At 43.4% G+C, this 19,296-nt stretch overlaps 1 protein-coding gene across 1 annotated transcript in view; it reads left to right on the forward strand.

Annotated features, from left to right (window-relative positions):
• LRRC2 (leucine rich repeat containing 2) overlaps nucleotides 1-19,296 on the forward strand; it is a 759,557-nt gene that overhangs the window by 520,797 nt on the left and 219,464 nt on the right. The window lies entirely within an intron of this gene.

Consider the following 19,296-nt stretch of genomic DNA (forward strand, 5'->3'; position numbering starts at 1 on the left):
GTAGGGTGACTAGTCTCGCTCTAAAAGCCACACAGCCACACTGAAGCAAAAGCAGATGCAACTGAACAGTGAGCCATGTAACAAAATTCGGTATAAGAATCCACATAAAGCAATTGCTATGGGCAATTGTACCATTGCCCAGCAATATATAAAAGGTAAACAATATGACCAAGGATTAGGAATAAGGAAACTGGGATAAATAATTTTATAATTAGTGATGAGCAAATACATTCGGCACTATTCGTTACTCGCACGAATAGCACGGTATTCCAATTATTTGGCGACTAATTAGATAATTGTCTCGGTATATTCGAGTGACCAACCCAGCATGTTTGGCGCTTTATTTGCCGCCAATAAACATACCGGGCTAGCTTGCCAATCACAGTAATGCTAATGCCATCTTTGGTGTGGCATTCCAGGTGTGATTGGCTGGCCTTTCAGCCTCATAGGGACTATTTAAAGGCTGCCGCGCCATCTTGCGCACATCGCAGCCGGAAACAGCATAGGGAGAGCCTACTATCAGCATAGGGACAGTGAAAGGAGCATAGGGACAGTGATAGAAAGTTATAGGGAGAGTTATTTATTCCAAAAAGATATTTTAAAAGCTGAAGATTGTCAAAATTACTTGTTTTTGTTTGGTAGGTGGGGATTTAGTAAGAAGAGCTTTAATAGGAGCGAGGGAGGGTGGGTGAAAGGCAGGCAACTGGGTGTTCTCATCAATTGAAGTGTAGCAAAATAGAACAAATAACGCGGCAACACTCACCGATCCTGTGATAAAGGCTTGTCTTTAATGAAGCATGCCAAAAAACATCTTTACGGCACGGGGAAGTGAAACAACGGAGGAGGTGAACAGAAAGGGACGACGGCCGTTTCACGCTACAACCAGCGCTTCTACGGGTCCATGTTGAGAGGAAGTGACGCCTGGAGAGATAAGTGAGTGACCACCGCCTCCCCTGACATCAGATCTAATCAACATACACAAAAAACAGGTGCAGAATAAAATGCAATTAAAAACAACGATAGTGAAAAAACGTCTAAAACATATATCTATCTATAACAACGAAGTCAGGGCAAAGGACGAAAATGACCTGTTATTTTCAATGCCAATAGGATAGTTATTAGTATAGACACATCTAATAACTTAATATTCTTTCTTATTTTGCCCATATTGATTATTTTAGCTCCTTATCTGTCAAAAAGAATATAGATATAGGGAACATATAGGCCAGAGCAAAAAAATTCAGATTTACCAAAGACTAGCTGAACAAATATATATGACCTATTAAATCAGCGCAATCACAATGTCACAAGTATGGAGGCTTTTATCATGTTGATCATAAAAAGACGGACATATCAATTTTTTCATTGAGGCCCGCAGGCCCTGTTGCTCGTGTTCTCATAATCCATCTAGCCTCCCGTTGTAACAATAATTTATGTAAGTCTCCCCCTTGTTTAGGTAGCGCAACTCTTTCAATACCCGCAAATGTTAGTACATCTGGATTACTATCGTGACATTCTCTAATATGTTGAATCAACCTAGGAACCCCCTTTCCTGACAAAATGGATTTGTGATGTTCCCGAAAACGTATATATAATTTTCTTATAGTCTTTCCGATGTAAAATCTGTTACAGGGACAAAAAATCACATAGACCACATATTCGGTTTTACAAGTGATGAATTGTTTTACACTGTGTGAACAAGGGCCAATATTCAAGACAGAATCTTGAATATGAAACCGACAATATTGGCATTGTCCACACCGGTGGTTCCCTTTAGGGATTGTTTGTTCTAACCAGGTGGTTTTTTTCCTTTACTATGCGATTGTGAACTAGCGTATCTCTCACTCTTCTCCCTCGTCTATTGGAGATAAGTGGTCCTCCTTCGGCTTTACTAGCCAAGTCTCTGTCTCTCTCCAATATATGCCAGTGTTTTCTTATTATCGATCTAATTTCCCTATCCATCGGACTATATTGAAAACAAAATGTAAAGCGTTGTTGGGGTGTCTTATTTAGACGCTTCATCTTAGGGTGAGACTGAGAACTCACCTGTTCCATAGCATTTAATGATATATCCTCGGGATAGCCTCTATCTCGCAAGCGTTGACATAATTCTTTAGATTGAACTTCAAAACCCTGCTGGGTGTTATTGACCCTTTTGGTTCTCAACAATTGACTATAGGGGAGCGATTTCTTAATATGGGGAGGATACCCCACATCTGATAGTAAACCACTGTTTGGGCACATGGCAGAGCTCGGGAAGTGAAGGAGCGCCGTTTTACTTTTTCAACGCAAAATTGACTGGAACTAAGATCGGACGCTATGTCACGTTTGGAGAGCCCCTGATGTGCCTAAACAGTGGAAACCTCCAAAAGTGACACCATTTTGGAAACTAGACCCCCTAAGGAAGTTATATAGATGTGTCATGAGCATGTTAAACCCCAAAGTGCTTCACAGAAGTTTATAACGTAGAGCTGTAAAGATAAAAAAAATCATATTTTTCCACCAAACTGAGCTTTTTGCCCCCAATTTTTATTTTCCAAGGGTAACAGGAGAAATTGGACCCAAAAAGTTGTTGATCAATTTGTCCTGAGTATGCTGGTACCCCATATGTGGGGGTAAACCACTGTTTGGGCGCATGGCAGAGCTCAGAAGGGAAGGAGCGCCATTTTACTTTTTCAATGCAAAATTATAAACCTCCACAAATGACACCTTTTTGGAAACTAGACTGTTATGAAAGGCAATTCAGAATCACAATGGACATGGAGGTCAGAGCACATACAGTGAACTGACAATAACCCAAAATAATAGAACGAGCTCTGAGACGTGGGAACTCTGCAGACTGCAATCCCTAAGCCTATCAAACCACACTAAAGGTAGCCGTGGAGCGCTCCTGACCAGAACCTAGGCGCCTCGTCACAGCCTGAGAAACTAGCTAATCCTGAAGATAGAAAAATAAGCCTACCTTGTATTAGGGCTAGCGGAACGCACTGAGTAGAAATAAATATTTATTATTAATGGTGCGTTCGCAGCCCGGGGTCCACCGTGCAGGAAGAACCTGCTGCTAGTGAATGGTGGCACAATATGGCGGTGTAGACTAGCTCTGTTACCTCACAGAGCAGCCGCGAGAGGAAAGCACTGCGCCCTGTTAGCCTCACAGGAGCACAAGCTTACTGCCAAGCTGATAGCAGTCTGTGGTTAAGCAACATGCAATCTCCTCACCGGAGAAGCCGGTATTCTAGGGGCTTATTTCAGCCGGGTCCCTGAACACACTCATACAATCTCCTCACCGGAGGTGCCGGTATTCTAGGGGCTTATTTCAGCCGGGTCCCTGAACACACTTATGCTAACCACACTGGCGCAAAGCACATATGACTTGATACTAGCGCATGGCCGTGCGGTCATGCGCAGTTTATATAGCTGCAGCACAGGAAGTGGCTATAGAACTTTTGCCCTTCCAAGACCTGCCAAGAGGACCAATGGAATGTGCCGCAGAGCCTGAGCACATGACCCTCGATCTCCAACGGGAGATCTTGCCCTGGGCATGCTCAGTGTGTGCAGATAAGGACTTAGTCCCAGAGAAGTCCGCTCGCTGCTGACCAGTATAGGCTTTAAAGGCAGAAGCTGGAGAAGCAGCAGTAACTCTTCTCACAGAGTCAGACTGAGCGAGACGCTGGGATTGACGTCCCTGCTGAGCAGACTCCACTGCGGCTGGAGGAGAATGGGAGACCGCAGCGGAGATGGATCGAGATTCCCCCTGTGCAGCAGAGGAAACTCGACTCCTAACACCTTGCCTCAGAGAAATTCCCCAAAGGAAAAGGCAGCCCCCCACATATAATGGCTGTGAGTAAGATGAAAACACAAACATAGAGATGAAACAGATTTAGCAAAGTGAGGCCCGACTAGCTGAACAGAACGAGGATAGGGTAGATAACTTTGCGGTCAGCACAAAAACCTATAAAAACCACGCAGAGGGGACAAAAAGACCCTCTGCACCGACTAACGGTACGGAGGTGGTCCCTCTGCGTCTCAGAGCTTCCAGCAGGCGAGAAAAACCAATAAAGCAAGCTGGACAGAAAAATAGCAACAAAATAACATAAGCAAAACTTAGCTTTGCAGAGCAGCAGGCCACAGGAATGATCCAGGGAAAAAACAAGTCCCACACTGAAACATTGACAGGAAGCATAGATCAAAGCATCAGGTGGAGTTAAGTAGAGAAGAAGCTAACGAGCTCACCAGATCACCTGAGGGAGAAAACTCAGAAGCTGCAGTACCACTTTCCTCCACAAACGGAAGATCCCAGAGAGAATCAGCCGAAGTACCACTTGTGACCACAGGAGTGAACTCTGCCACAGAATTCACAACAGTACCCCCCCCTTGAGGAGGGGTCACCGAACCCTCACCAGAGCCCCCAGGCCGACCAGGATGAGCCACATGAAAGGCACAAGCAAGATCGGGAGCATCAGAGGCAAAAACCCAGGAATTATCCTCCTGAGCATAACCCTTCCATTTAACCAGATACTGGAGTTTCCGTCTTGAAACACGAGAATCCAAAATCTTCTCCACAATATACTCCAATTCCCCCTCCACCAAAACTGGGGCAGGAGGCTCAACAGATGGAACCATAGGTGCCACGTATCTCCGCAACAATGACCTATGGAATACGTTATGTATGGAAAAAGAGTCTGGAAGGGTCAGACGAAAAGACACAGGATTAAGAACCTCAGAAATCCTATACGGACCAATAAAACGAGGTTTAAACTTAGGAGAGGAAACCTTCATAGGAATATGACGAGAAGACAACCAAACCAGATCCCCAACACGAAGTCGGGGACCCACACGGCGTCTGCGATTAGCGAAAAGTTGAGCCTTCTCCTGGGACAAGGTCAAATTGTCCACTACCTGAGTCCAAATCTGCTGCAACCTGTCCACCACAGTATCCACACCAGGACAGTCCGAAGACTCAACCTGTCCAGAAGAGAAACGAGGATGGAACCCAGAATTGCAGAAAAACGGTGAAACCAAGGTAGCTGAGCTGGCCCGATTATTAAGGGCGAACTCAGCCAAAGGCAAAAAGGACACCCAATCATCCTGATCAGCAGAAACAAAACACCTCAGATATGTTTCCAAGGTCTGATTGGTTCGCTCGGTCTGGCCATTAGTCTGAGGATGGAAAGCCGAGGAAAAAGACAAGTCAATGCCCATCCTACCACAAAAGGCTCGCCAAAACCTCGAAACAAACTGGGAACCTCTGTCAGAAACAATATTCTCTGGAATGCCATGCAAATGAACCACATGCTGGAAGAACAAAGGCACCAAATCAGAGGAGGAAGGCAATTTAGACAAGGGTACCAGATGGACCATCTTAGAAAAGCGATCACAGACCACCCAAATGACTGACATCTTTTGAGAAACGGGAAGGTCAGAAATAAAATCCATAGAGATATGTGTCCAAGGCCTCTTCGGGACCGGCAAGGGCAAAAGCAACCCACTGGCACGAGAACAGCAGGGCTTAGCCCGAGCACAAATCCCACAGGACTGCACAAAAGCACGCACATCCAGCGACAGAGAGGGCCACCAAAAGGATCTAGCCATTAACTCTCTGGTACCAAACATTCCAGGATGACCAGCCAACACCGAACAATGAACCTCAGAGATAACTTTATTCGTCCACCTATCAGGGACAAACAGTTTCTCCGCTGGGCAACGATCAGGTTTATTAGCCTGAAATTTTTGCAGCACCCGCCGCAAATCAGGGGAGATGGCAGACACAATTACTCCTTCCTTGAGGATACCCGCCGGCTCAGATAAACCCGGAGAGTCGGGTACAAAACTCCTAGACAGAGCATCCGCCTTCACATTTTTAGAGCCCGGAAGGTACGAAATCACAAAGTCAAAACGGGCAAAAAACAACGACCAACGAGCTTGTCTAGGATTCAAGCGCTTGGCAGACTCGAGATAAGTCAAGTTCTTATGATCAGTCAATACCACCACGCGATGCTTAGCTCCTTCAAGCCAATGACGCCACTCCTCGAATGCCCACTTCATGGCCAGCAACTCTTGGTTGCCCACATCATAATTACGCTCAGCAGGCGAAAACTTCCTGGAAAAGAAAGCGCATGGTTTCATCACTGAGCAACCAGAACCTCTCTGCGACAAAACAGCCCCTGCTCCAATCTCAGAAGCATCAACCTCGACCTGGAACGGAAGAGAAACATCTGGTTGACACAACACAGGGGCAGAAGAAAAACGACGCTTCAACTCTTGAAAAGCTTCCACAGCAGCAGAAGACCAATTGACCACATCAGCACCCTTCTTGGTCAAATCGGTCAATGGTTTAGCAATACTAGAAAAATTGCAGATGAAGCGACGATAAAAATTAGCAAAGCCCAGGAACTTTTGCAGACTTTTCAGAGATGTCGGCTGAGTCCAATCATGGATGGCTTGGACCTTAACAGGATCCATCTCGATAGTAGAAGGGGAAAAGATGAACCCCAAAAATGAAACCTTCTGCACACCAAAGAGACACTTTGATCCCTTCACAAACAAAGAATTAGCACGCAGGACCTGAAAAACCGTTCTGACCTGCTTCACATGAGACTCCCAATCATCCGAGAAGATCAAAATGTCATCCAAGTACACAATCAGGAATTTATCCAGGTACTCTCGGAAGATGTCATGCATAAAGGACTGAAACACTGATGGAGCATTGGCAAGTCCGAACGGCATCACGAGATACTCAAAATGACCCTCGGGCGTATTAAATGCAGTTTTCCATTCATCACCTTGCTTAATTCGCACCAGATTATACGCACCACGAAGATCTATCTTTGTGAACCAACTAGCCCCCTTAATCCGAGCAAACAGATCAGATAACAATGGCAAGGGGTACTGAAATTTAACCGTGATCTTATTAAGAAGGCGGTAATCTATACAAGGTCTCAGCGAACCATCCTTCTTGGCTATAAAAAAGAACCCTGCTCCTAATGGCGACGATGACGGGCGAATATGCCCCTTCTCCAGGGATTCCTTCACATAACTGCGCATAGCGGTGTGCTCAGGCACGGACAAATTAAACAATCGACCTTTTGGGAATTTACTACCAGGAATCAAATTGATAGCACAATCACAATCCCTATGCGGAGGTAGGGTATTGGACTTGGGCTCATCAAATACATCCCGGTAATCAGACAAGAACTCTGGGACCTCAGAAGGAGTGGATGACGAAATTGACAGAAATGGAACATCACCATGTACCCCCTGACAACCCCAGCTGGACACCGACATGGATTTGCAATCTAATACTGGATTATGGGCTTGTAGCCATGGCAACCCCAACACGACCACATCATGCAGATTATGCAACACCAGAAAGCGAATAACCTCCTGATGTGCAGGAGCCATACACATGGTCAGCTGGGTCCAGTATTGAGGCTTATTCTTGGCCAAAGGCGTAGCATCAATTCCTCTCAATGGAATAGGACACTGCAAGGGCTCCAAGAAAAACCCACAACGCTTAGCATATTCCAAGTCCATCAAATTCAGGGCAGCGCCTGAATCCACAAATGCCATGACAGAATATGATGACAAAGAGCAGATCAAGGTAACGGACAGAAGAAATTTTGACTGCACAGTACCAATGGTGGCAGACCTAGCGAACCGCTTAGTGCGCTTAGGACAATCAGAGATAGCATGAGTGGAATCACCACAGTAGAAACACAGACCATTCAGACGTCTATGTTCTTGCCGTTCAACTCTGGTCAAGGTCCTATCACACTGCATAGGCTCAGGTAATACCGCCAAATGGTGCACAGGTTTACGCTCACGCAAGCGTCGACCGATCTGAATGGCCAAAGACATAGACTCATTCAAACCAGCAGGCATAGGAAATCCCACCATGACATCCTTAAGGGCTTCAGAGAGACCCTTTCTGAATATTGCTGCCAGCGCAGATTCATTCCATTGAGTGAGCACTGACCACTTCCTAAATTTCTGACAATATACCTCTATCTCATCCTGAGCCTGACAAAGAGCCAGCAAATTTTTTTCTGCCTGATCCACTGAATTAGGCTCATCGTACAGCAACCCAAGCGCCAGGAAAAACGCATCGATATTACTCAATGCAGGATCTCCTGACGCAAGAGAAAACGCCCAGTCCTGAGGGTCGCCGCGCAAAAAAGAAATGACGATCCTAACCTGTTGAATTGGGTCACCAGAAGAGCGAGGTTTCAAAGCCAGAAATAGTTTACAATTATTTTTGAAACTCAGAAATTTAGTTCTATCTCCTAAAAACAAATCTGGAATAGGAATTCTCGGTTCAAGCAAAGAATTCTGGACCACAAAATCTTGAATATTTTGAACTCTTGCCGTGAGCTGATCCACACATGAAGACAGACCTTTAAAGGGAACCTGTCACCTGAATTTGGCGGGACTGGTTTTGGGTCATATGGGCGGAGTTTTCGGGTGTTTGATTCACCCTTTCCTTACCCGCTGGCTGCATGCTGGCCGCAATATTGGATTGAAGTTCATTCTCTGTCCTCCGTAGTACATGCCTGCACAAGGCAATCTTGCCTTGCGCAAGCGTGTACTATGGAGGACGTAGAATGAACTTCAATCCAATATTGCAGCCAGCATGCAGCCAGCGGGTAAGCAAAGGGTGAATCAAACACACGAAAACTCCGCCCATATGACCCAAAACCAGTCCCGCCAAATTCAGGTGACAGGTTCCCTTTAATGTCCATTGCTACACCTGTGTCCTGAACCACCCAAATGTCTAGGGGAAAAAAAAGACAAAACACAGTGCAAAGAAAAAAAAATGGTCTCAGAACTTCTTTTTTCCCTCTATTGAGAATCATTAGCACTTTTGGCTTCCTGTACTGTTATGAAAGGCAATTCAGAATCACAATGGACATGGAGGTCAGAGCACATACAGTGAACTGACAATAACCCAAAATAATAGAACGAGATCTGAGACGTGGGAACTCTGCAGACCGCAATCCGTAAGCCTATCAAACCACACTAAAGGTAGCCGTGGAGCGCTCCTGACCAGAACCTAGGCGCCTCGTCACAGCCTGAGAAACTAGCTAATCCTGAAGATAGAAAAATAAGCCTACCTTGCCTCAGAGTAATTCCCCAAAGGAAAAGGCAGCCCCCCACATATAATGACTGTGAGTAAGATGAAAACACAAACATAGAGATGAAACAGATTTAGCAAAGTGAGGCCCGACTAGCTGAACAGAACGAGGATAGGGAAGATAACTTTGCGGTCAGCACAAAAACCTATAAAAACCACGCAGAGGGGACAAAAAGACCCTCCGCACCGACTAACGGTACGGAGGTGGTCCCTCTGCGTCTCAGAGCTTCCAGCAGGTGAGAAAAACCAATAAAGCAAGCTGGACAGAAAAATAGCAACAAAATAACATAAGCAAAACTTAGCTTTGCAGAGCAGCAGGCCACAGGAATGATCCAGGGAAAAAAGAAGTCCCACACTGAAACATTGACAGGAAGCATAGATCAAAGCATCAGGTGGAGTTAAGTAGAGAAGAAGCTAACAAGCTCACCAGATCACCTGAGGGAGAAAACTCAGAAGCTGCAGTACCACTTTCCTCCACAAACGGAAGATCCCAGAGAGAATCAGCCGAAGTACCACTTGTGACCACAGGAGTGAACTCTGCCACAGAATTCACAACACTAGACCCCCTAAGGAACTTATCTAGATGTGTGGTGAGCACTTTGAATCCCCAAGTGCTTCACAGACGTTTATAACGGACAGCCGTAAAAATAAAAAATCATATTTTTTCACAAAAATGATCTTTTTGCCCCCAATTTTTTATTTTCACAAGGGTAACAGAAAAGTTGGACCCCAAAAGTTATTGTGCAATTTGTCCTGAGTATGATAATACCTCATATGTTGGGCACTATTTGGGCGCATGGCGGAGCTCGGAAGGGAAGGAGTGCCGTTTTACTTTTTCAAAGCAAAATAAGCTGGAATTAAAATCAGACACCATGTCGCGTTTGGAGAGCCCTCTGCAATATACCATACTTTCCAGTGTTCTGTCCTACGCTGTAAACCTTATCTGAGGGATTTACAGTTTTCAACCTGGATGGTATTAATATGCAACCGTCGCAGCTGAAAGCCACTGGGGAATAAGGTGCTTGGGAGCAGAGCTTCAGTGAGCATCCGATCTCAATTCCTGCCAATTTTGCATTGAAAAGTCAAACGGTGCTCCTTCCCTTCTGAGCCCTGCCATGCGTCCATACTGTAGTTAACCTGCCCATATTGGGTAACAGCGTACTAAGGACAAATTGCACAACAACTTTTGGGGTCCAATTTCTCCTGTTACCCTTGGTAAAATAAAAAAAAAATGGTCTGAATTAAAAAATTTTGTGAGAAAAAGTTAATGGATTTTTTTTTAAACATTCCAAAAATTCCTGTGAAGCACCTGAAGGGTTAATACACATCTTGAATGCAGTTTTTAGACTGGTGTCACTTTTGGGTATGTTATAGACACCTCAAAGTGACTTCAAATTTGAGGTGGTCCCTAAAAATGGTGTTGTAAAAATAAGAAATTGCTGTTTAAACTTAACACTTAGAAATTCCTAACCAAAAAAATATTGTTTCCAAAATTGTATTGATGTAAAGGAGACATGTGGGAAAGGTTAGTTATTTATTAGCTACTAGATGGTGGCCTGATTCTAACGCATCAGGTATTCTAGAATATGCATGTCCAAGTAGTATATTGCACAGCCCACATAGTTTATTGCCCAACCACGTAGTATATTGCCCAGCCACATTGTATATTGCCCAGCCACGTTGTATATTGCCCAGTCACGTAGTATATTGCCCAGCCACATTGTATATTGCCCAGCCACGTAGTATATTGCCCAGCCATGTAGTATATTGCCCAGTCACAGAGTATATTGTCCAGCCACGTAGTATATTGCCCAGCCACATTGTATATTGCCCAGCCACGTTGTATATTGCCCAGCTATGTAGTATATTGCCCAGTCACGTAGTATACAGCAAAGCCACGTAGTATATTGCCCAGTCACGTAGTATATTGCCCAGCAACGTAGTATACAGCACAGAGACACGTAGTATACAGCACAGAGCCACATAGTATATTGCCCAGCCACATAGTATATTGTCCAGTCACGTAGTATATACAGTTAGGTCCATATATATTTGGACAGAGACAACATTTTTCTAATTTTGGTTATAGACATTACCACAATGAATTTTAAACAAAACAATTCAGATGCAGTTGAAGTTCAGACTTTCAGCTTTCATTTGAGGGTATATACATTAAAATTGGATGAAGGGTTTAGGAGTTTCAGCTCCTTAACATGTACCACCCTGTTTTTAAAGGGACCAAAAGTAATTGGACAATTGACTCCGAGGCTATTTCATGGACAGGTGTGGGCAATCCCTTCATTATGCCATTCTCAGTTAAGCAGATAAAAGGCCTGGAGTTGATTTGAGGTGTCGTGCTTGCATTTGGAAGGTTTTGCTGTGAAGTAAACATGCGGTCAAAGGAGCTCTCCATGCAGGTGAAACAAGCCATCCTTAAGCTGCGAAAACAGAAAAAAACCATCCGAGAAATTGCTACAATATTAGGAGTGGCAAAATCTACAGTTTGGTACATCCTGAGAAAGAAAGATAGCACTGGCGAACTTATCAATGCAAAAAGACCTGGGCGCCCACGGAAGAAAACACTGGTGGATGATCGCAGAATAATCTCCATGGTGAAGAGAAACCCCTTCACAACAGCCAACCAAGTGAACAACACTCTCCAGGAGGTAGGTGTATCAATATCTAAATCTACCATAAAGAGAAGACTGAAAGTAAATACAGGGGGTTCACTGCACGGTGCAAGCCACTCATAAGCATCAAGAATAGAAAGGCTAGACTGGACTTTGCTAAAAAACATCTAAAAAAGCCAGCACAGTTCTGGAAGAACATTCTTTGGATAGATGAAACCAAGATCAACCTCTACCATAATGATGGAAAGAGAAAAGTATGGTGAAGGCGTGGTACAGCTCATGATCCAAAGCATACCACATCATCTATAAAACACGGTGGAGGCAGTATGATGGCTTGGGCATCCATGGCTACCAGTGGCACTGGGTCACTAGTGTTTATGGATGATGTGACAGAAGACAGAAGCAGCCGAATGAATTCTGAGGTATTCAGAGCCGTACTATGGGCTCAGATCCAGCCAAATGCAGCCAAACGGATTGGTCGTTGTTTCATACTACAGATGGAAAGTGACCCAAAACATAAAGCCAAAGCAACCCAGGAGTTTATTAAAGCAAAGAAGTGGAATATTCTTGAATGGCCATGTCAGTCACCTGATCTCAACCCAATTGAGCATGCATTTCACTTGTTAAAGACTAAACTTCAGACTGAAAGGCCCACAAACAAACAGCAACTGAAAACCACCGCAGTGAAGGCCTGGCAGAGCATCAAAAAGGAGGAAACACAGCATCTGGTAATGTCCATGAGTTCAAGACTTCAGGCAGTTATTGCCAACAAAGGGTTTTCAACCAAGTACTAAAAATGAACATTTTATTTAAAATTATTGAATTACTTTTGGCCCCTTTAAAAGCAGGGTGGCACATGTTAAGGAGCTGAAACTCCTAAACCCTTCATCCAATTTTAATGTGGATACCCTCAAATGAAAGCTGAAAGTCTGAACTTCAACTGCATCTCAATTGTTTTGTTTAAAATTCATTGTGGTAATGTCTATAACCAAAATTAGAAAAATGTTGCCTCTGTCCTAATATATATGGACCTAACTGTAACACTGCCCACGCAGTATATAACAGTGGCCGCGTAATACACCATGTTCCAAATTATTATGCAAGTTATATTTTTCTCAGATTTTCCTAAATGGTTGGTGCAAATGACAGTCAGTCTAATAAAAGTCATCACCCGTTAGCGTATACATCGAATTTTATTGTAGAAACCTCCCAATGATGACAGTATAATCTCCAAAATGAATAAAAACTCAAAATGCACTGTTCCAAATTATTAGGCACAGTAGAATTTCTAAACATTTGATATGTTTTAAAGAACTGAAAATGCTCATTTGTGGAATTTGCAGCATTATGAAGTCACAGTCACTGAACAAAAAAGCTATTTAACTCCAAAACATCCTAACAGGCCAAGTTACATATTAACATAGGACCCCTTCTTTAATATCAACTTCACAATTCTTGCATCCATTGAACTTGTGAGTTTTTCGAGAGTTTCTGCTTGTATTTCTTTGCATGAAGTCAGAATAGCCTCACAGAGCTGCTGTTTTGATGTGAACTGCCTCCCACCCTCATAGATCTTTTGCTTGATGATACTCCAAAGGTTCTCTATAAGGTTGAGGTCAGGGGATGATGGTGGCCACACCATGAGTTTATGTCCTTTTATGCCCATAGCAGCCAATGACTCAGAGGTAGTGTTGAGCATTCCGATACCGCAAGTATCGGGTATCGGCCGATACTTGCGGTATCGGAATTCCGATACCGAGATCCGATACTTTTGTGGTATCGGGTATCGGTATCGGATACATAGAGATGTGTAAAATAAAGAATTAAAATAAAAAATATTGATATATTTACCTCTCCGGCGGCCCCTGGACTCAGCGCGGGTAACCGGCAGGCTTCGTTGTTCAAAATCAGCGCATTTAGGACCTGAGAATCACGTCCCGGCTTCTGATTGGTCGCGGGCCGCCCATGTGACCGCCACACGACCAATCACAAGCCGCGACGTCACCGCAAGCTATTAACGCGCTCATTTTTAAAAATGAGCGCATTAATGGCTTTCAAAGACGTAGCGGCTTGTGATTGGTCGCGTGGCCGCGACCAATCACAAGCCGCGACGTCACCGCAAGCTATTAACGCGCTCATTTTTAAAAATGAGCGCGTTAATGGCTTTCAAAGACGTAGCGGCTTGTGATTGGTCGCGTGGCCGCGACCAATCACAAGCCGCGACGTCACCGCAAGCTATTAACGCGCTCATTTTTAAAAATGAGCGCGTTAATGACTTTCAAAGACGTAGCGGCTTGTGATTGGTCGCGGCCACGCGTGGCCGCGACCAATCACAAGCCGCTACGTCTTTGAAAGTCATTAACGCGCTCATTTTTAAAAATGAGCGCGTTAATAGCTTGCGGTAACGTCGCGGCTTGTGATTGGTCGCGTGGCGGTCACATGGGCAGCCCGCGACCAATCAGAAGCCGGGACGTGATTCTCAGGTCCTAAAAGCGCTGATTTTGAACAAAGAAGCCTGCCGATTACCCGCGCTGAGTTCAGGGGCCGCCGGAGAGGTAAATATATCAATATTTTTTATTTTAATTCTTTATTTTATACATCCCTATGGATCCCAGGGCCTGAAGGAGAGTTTCCTCTCCTTCAGACCCTGGGAACCATGAGAATACCTTCCGATACTTGATGTCCCATTGACTTGTATTGGTATCGGATATCGGTATCGGCGATATCCGATATTTTTCGGGTATCGGCCGATACTATCCGATACCGATACTTTCAAGTATCGGACGGTATCGCTCAACACTACTCAGAGGTATTCTTTGCAGCATGACATGGTGCATTGTCATGCATGAAGGTGATTTAGCTCCTGAAGGCACGTTTCTGCTTTTTAGACTTTGGAAGAAAGTAGTCAGTCAGAAACTCTATTTACTTTGCAGAGGTCATTTTCACACCTTCAGGAACCTTAAAGGGCCCTACCAGCTATTTCCCCATGATTCGGGACCAAAACATGACTCCTCCACCTCCTTGCTGGTGTCGCAGCCTTGTTGGGACATGGTGGCCATCCACCAGCCATTCACTACTCCATCCATCTGGACCATCCAGAGTTGCTCAACATTCATCAGTAAACAAGACTGTTTGAAAATTAGTCTTCATGTATGTCTGGGCCCAATGCAACCGTTTCTGCTTGTGAACACTGTTTAGGGGTGGCCGAATAGTAGGTTTATGCACCACTGCAAGCCTTTAAAGGATCTTGCACCTTGAGGATCGATGGACTCCAGAGGAACCAGCAGCTTCAAAATAACTGTTTGGTGCTTTGTAACGGTATTTTGGCAGCTGCTCTTTTAATCCAATGAATTTGTCTGGCAGGAACCTTCCTCATTATGCCTTTATCTGCATGAACTCTGTCTGTGCTCTGTTTCAGTCACAAATCTCTTCACAGTATGATGATCACTCTTAGGTTTTCGAGAAATATCTAATTTTTTCATACCTTGTCCAAGGTATTGCATTATTTAACGTTTTTTAGCAGCAGAGAGATCCTTTTTCTTTCCCATATTGCTTGAACCTCTGGCCTGCTTAATAATGTGGAACATCATTTTTAAGTAGTTTTCCGTTAATTAGAATCACCTGGAAAACTAATTATTACATGTGTTTAAGATTGATTTCAGTGATCCATTGAGCCCTGAGACACAATACCATCCACGAGTTTATTTGAAAAAAAAAATTAAATCTTTATGACACTTAAATAAAATTTGCATAATAATTTGGAACACAGTGTACATAGCACAGCCCACGCAGTATATAGCACAGCCCACGGAGTATATCACACAGCCCACAGTATACTACACAGCCTATGTAGTATATAGCAGCCACGCGGTATCTAACACAGCCCACGTAGTATACAGCAGAGTGGGCACCATATCCCTGTTAAAAAAATAATTAAAATAAAAAATAGTTATATACTCACCCCCTTGGATCCACCGAAGCTCCGGCGATATGCGCACCGCTGCCGCCGTCTTCCATTCCCAGGATGCATTGCAAAATTAGCCAGAATTAAATTCGCAATGCATCGCCGGGAATGGAAGATGGCGGCCGGCGCGAGCGGATCGTCAGACAACGGAGGGTGAGTATAGCAGGTTTTTTTTATTATTATTTTTAACATTAAATTTTTTTTACTATTGATGCCGCATAGGCAGCATCAATAGTAAAAAGTTGGGGACACACAAGGTTAATAGCAGCAGTTACAGAATGCGTTACCCGTGGCATAATGCGGTCCATTACCGCCGGCATTGACCCTGTGTGAGCGGTGACTGGAGGGGAGTATGCGGGCGCTGGGCACTGACTGCGGGGAGTAAGGAGCGGCCATTTTCTTCCAGACTGTGCCCGTCGCTGATTGGTCATGGCTGTTTTGCCGTGACCAATCAGCGACTTGGATTTCCATGACAGACAGAGGCCAATGAATACCCGTGACAGACAGACAGAAAGACAGACAGACGGAAGAGACCCTTAGACAATTATATAGTAGATTTTGTGTGACATATGTATCTGTTTCAAGGGCATAAAAAAATCAAAGTTTGAGAATTGCAAAATTTTGTAAATTTTCACCAAATTTCCATTTTTTACACAAATAAATGCAAGTTATATCGAAGAAATTTTTACACTAGCAGGAAATGCAATATGTCACGAAAAAACATTCTCAAAATTGCCAAGATCCATTGAATAGTTCCAGAGTTATTACCTCATAAAGGGATAGTGGTCAGAATTGTAAGAATTGGCTTGGTCATTAACATGCAAACCATCCTCGGGGGGTAAAGAGGTTAATAATCTTAATTAAACCATACTTATGACCTCGCCCATTTCCTCATTGCCCACGTCATCTGCAAAAGAGGTTACTTTACTGTAAGAGCAGTGAGACTATGGAACTCTCTGCCGTATGATGTTGTAATGAGTGATTCATTACTTAAATTTAAGAGGGGACTGGATGCCTTTTTTGAGAAGTATAATGTTACAGGGTATATACACTAGATTCCTTGATAGGGCGTTGATCCAGGGAACTAGTCTGATTGCCGTATGTGGAGTCAGGAAGGAATTTTTTTCCCCAATGTGGAGCTTACTCTTTGCCACATGGTTTTTTTTTGCCTTCCTCTGGATCAACATGTTAGGGCATGTTAGGTTAGGCTATGGGTTGAACTAGATGGACTTATAGTCTTCCTTCAACCTTAATAACTATGTAACTATGTAAAATACAAACAACAATATTCCTTCCGCAGAGATGTTGTAAATCCATTTGTCCTACGACAGGTCCAGCTCTGCTAAATCTAGATGACAGGCTGCATGATACGATCATGCAGCCAGTCATCCAGTAGACACTGAGCACCGTGTGTTCAATGGCTGTGAACTCACTGGACCTTTCAGACAGCACCACAAACAGGAGAACTTTCAAATGTTCGCGGTGCCCTCAGACAGGGAATAGCAGTTCACAGGCAGACACTGAGCACCAAAGTTGAGTGCTGAAGTTTATACTCTACATGTGATATTTATTTACTTCAGAGCACAACATGCCGTATGGTTGAGCAGTCTTTTTCCCTTTTGTAAATATAGGTAAACTGACTGAACCGCAATCTAGTCTGAACTGGTGCATAACCAAAAAAGACTTACATAGCAAATAGATCAATGGCTGCACTCAACTGTACTAAAGCAAGGAAATGTGCGATACATGAAATGTGAATAGCATAATGGCTTGTGAAATCTATGAAAAAACACACGAGATGCTTAGCACAAGATTTGGCCAAAAATGTGAGCCCATCCACCATCGTCAAGGTAATCTCAGATCGGATGGGTCCCTGACCTGATTGCCTAGTGTGAACACTTACTTTTGGCTAATAACATGGTAAAGCCTGCATTTATAGGAAGGTCGAAACCAACTGTCTTTGGATGTAATTAAAATCACAGCATGGTGAAGGGCAGGGCGTTCAAGTCAGAAAAAAATAGTACATAATAAATATAGGAAAACTGACTGAACAGCAATCTAATCTGAACTGATGCATAACCAAAAAAAGCTTACATAGCAAATAGATCAATGCACCACCGTGCCGCACAATTGTTGCTAGCAAATGGCCAGCCAGTACTCTCACCCTCCTAGAAATATGACTGATTCGTAAAAAATCTTTTTATGTGGCTAAGTTATACAGGTGATCTTTTAACGCTCTTTGGGCTTCTTTAAAGTCACAAGCGAAATTCTGATTTACTAAGCCAATCTTGTAGCGTTTGTATATATTCTATGGATTGGTATTTTCTTTTACTAATTTCCTGTATAAACAGCCCTCTGGTATATGCTTTTACTGCATCTCAAACTGACAATATGTAGGCATGAAGACCGAACCTATGTTTACTGTAAAGGATTCAAATATCCATTGACGCAGGGATTTCCCAATTAATTGAATCCAAAATGGGTTAAATCGCTATATTCCCCTGGTGTTTAACCCATTCATACCAAATTATATCTGTATCCATATAGGAGAGTGGTCTGAGATACTTCTAGGTAAGTATTCAATGGCTTTGACATAACGTAACATACAAGTATTTCCTATTGCAAGATCTACGCTGGACAGAAAGTGGTGTGATGTTGAAAAACATGAGAATGCTTAGCTGTGGGGTGTCTAAATTGTCATAGATCCATCAATCCCATCTCTGACAGGATTCTTGATAATGAGGATTGAGCGATGTAGTGGGTGGATTTTTTCTCTTATCATATTAGTCTCAGACAGACAAATTATTGCAAGTTGGAATTTACATAGCCAAGTATATATCCTGCAAGTCTTGTTCAGATCTCCCACACCTCTAATGTTCCATGTTATAATATCCACACACTGAGACATTTTAAACTTGACACATTTTTTGACATGATATATGATGTTTAATCCTATCAGTACAGAAGAGTTTATAGAAGTCAAGCTATTAATAAAATAGGAATATATTAAACCTAAACCAAATAAACAATAACTGGTGTAATAACAATTAGCTAACATGTATTGTCCATCAGACATTCCTCTCTACCTAAGAGGATTGGGGCTACCCACTCTCCAGGAAACATGTAAGTAATATGGTAGCATAAATAACATTTTGCATATAGTAAACTTTTATAAACCCACCTGCTACCTGCTTTAATTATAGATATTACTAAAATCCCCATTATTTATGAGGCATGAAGAATCACCCTTGCGGTTATATTAGGCAGCACTATGATTACCGATTTTCTTTCAAGGAATTTGGTACTGTAGAACTTTTTTATTAGTCTCCAGTAGGGTTGAGCGACCTTGACCTTTTTAGAGTCGAGCCGTGTTTCGCGAAACCCGACTATCTTAGAAGTCGAGTCGAGTGGAATCGGCCGATTATCGCGAAAAGTCGGGTATCGCCCGAAACACGAAACCCAATGCAAGTCAATGGGGGAGCATAGTCGGCAGTGAGTGGAGGCCAGGAAAACACCTACACTGCCCATTTTAATGGCAAAAACATCCATTCTTGTTAAAGAAGCTTGTCAAT

The sequence above is a fragment of the Ranitomeya imitator genome, chromosome 1 (genome assembly GCF_032444005.1).
Source record: "Ranitomeya imitator isolate aRanImi1 chromosome 1, aRanImi1.pri, whole genome shotgun sequence".
Lineage (NCBI taxonomy): Eukaryota > Metazoa > Chordata > Amphibia > Anura > Dendrobatidae > Ranitomeya > Ranitomeya imitator.